The sequence below is a fragment of the Penaeus vannamei genome, chromosome 8, assembly GCF_042767895.1.
Source record: "Penaeus vannamei isolate JL-2024 chromosome 8, ASM4276789v1, whole genome shotgun sequence".
NCBI lineage: Eukaryota > Metazoa > Arthropoda > Malacostraca > Decapoda > Penaeidae > Penaeus > Penaeus vannamei.
Window position 1 is genome coordinate 33,795,076 of NC_091556.1, and position 2,500 is coordinate 33,797,575.

Genomic DNA, 2,500 nt, shown 5'->3' on the forward strand with positions numbered 1-2,500 from the left:
AATTACGGCGATATAAATACTGTTTGGCAGAAAGACTTCATTCTAGATGGACGGTTTGGCGACGTCTCTATAACAACAACAACAACAATGACGACAACAGATCTGCATCTAACCTCTGCCTTAAATCCCATACCACCTCCCCCCCCCTCCTACCAAAAGAAATATCAACCGCTAAAAATATATAATTTTGTTTCATTTCCTCACCCGCGAGCGTTTCAAACCAAGGTCAATTTGATATCAACACACGTAACACGACGAAAAAAGGTATCCCGCATAATAAAAGTTTCCTACTTCGGAGGCCACGCGCATTGTCCCCTGTGATGCGTGCGATTCTCAGGAGATTGCGAGGCTATGCATGCTGATTAGGAATAGGGTCGCATGTGTGTGTGTTGGGTTTGTTTGTTTAGTTATATCTATATCTATTAGTCATATCCATCTCTCTATTCACTGATGTATCTATCTATTGATCTATATATTTATCTCTCTCTCTCTCTATCCATCTACCTATCTATCAATCTATCTCTATGTGTATATGTATATACAAACACACAAATAAATATCTATAGCTAGCGATTCAACTATCTATATCTATTTATATATCTATGTATTCTCTCTCTCTCTCTCTCTCACTCACTCTCACCCCTCCTCTCTCTCGTTTTGCTTCTTCTTCTATCTGCCTCTCCCTCCCTCCCTCCCGCCATCCCTCTCTCTTTCTCTCTCTCTCTCCCGTCTCACTCACTCTCACCCCTCCTCTCTTTATTTTTCCCTCTCCCTTTTCTTCTTCTGTCTGCCTCTCTCTCTCTCCCTCCCACCATCTCTCTCTATCTATCTATTTATTTAGCTCTTCTCACTCTCTCTCTTTCTCATGTTCTCTGTCTCTCTTCCTTTCTCCATCCCCCTTTACTGCAGTTTGCACATTACCAACCGGATCATTTTTCTCTCTCTTTTTCGCCTCCAAGGCCCCGGGTTGCGAGCGACTCCCACTTCGAGGAAATCTGCGCCACGACGGCCCACCTGAGGCCCTTCTGCGCAGCTCGTCGAGGTTCTGCCTCCGTACTTGCATTGTCTCGTTCCTGGAAGCTTTGCCGAGGAACGCGCAACGTCAGTTTAATCTCTGCAGAGAGCACGAGACTCTGCTCACATCCTCCACCGCTAAACATCCAGATTAGAGGGTTCTGTTTCAGAACATATATATATATATATATATATATATATATATATATATATATATATATATATATATATATCTACACATACACACACACACACACACACACACACACACACACACACACACACACACACACACATATATATATATATATATATATATATATATATATATATATATATATATATATATATATATATATAAATACAAACAAACACACACACACACACATATACATACATACATATATATATATATATATATATATATATATATATATATATATATATATATATATATGTGTGTGTGTGTGTGTGTGTGTGTGTGTGTGTGTGTGTGTGTGTGTGTGTGCGTGTGTGTGTGTGTGTGTGTGTGTGTGTGTATGTGTGTGTGTGCATGTGTATGTGTATGTGTGTTTTTTGTTCTTTGTTTGTTTGTGTACTTGTGTGTATGTTATTATGCGTGTGTATATGTCTGTTTACATGCAAAATAAAGCAAAACATGGATCATCTTGGATAGTAACAGCTCGGCATCAAAGCGATCCAGTACCTCGTCGTTCTGCACGCATGGATAACATCAAAGGCAGGTCCGGTTTCAGCGCCAAAACAGTACTGAATATGCTTGTGACATCACGTCTGAGGTGCTTATGAAATACATGCACATATACATATCCATCCGCAAACGCACACACGACTGCCACGCCTCCAACAGCACACCCACACAAGTGCGTGCAAATTACATGCACAGACACGCGTGCGCATACAAGAAAATACACACACGCACGCACACCACCTCTGAATGCCATGGCTGCTGCGTGGTCGTAGGAGGAAGTATTATTGGCTAAGGAGCAGGAGACAGGATACTCGATTGAATAATAATTGCAATGCTTATGAGAAAAATGGTGGAAGAATTAATGTTCTTGATAATGGCTGTTTCAAAATCACGATGAAGGACGAACGGAGTGGGAAGTAACACTTGAGTTCTGATGATGCGTAGTATCAACATACAAATGTGTAAACACAAAGATATAGACAAACAGGCAGAGAGAAACATAGACAGAGACAGACAGAGAGAGAGGGGGGAGGGAGGGGGGAGGGAGGGGGGGAGAGAGAGAGAAAGAGAGAGAAAGAGAGAGAAAGAGAGAGAGAGAGAGAGAGAGAGAGAGAGAGAGAGAGAGAGAGAGGGAGAGAGAGAGAGAGAGAGAGAGAGAGAGAGAGAGAGAGAGAGAGAGAGAGAGAGAGAGAGAGAGAGAGAGAGAGAGAGAGAGAGAGAAAGATTGGCAAACAGAGAAAGAGAGAGAGAGAGAAAGAAAGAGAGAGAGAGAGAGAG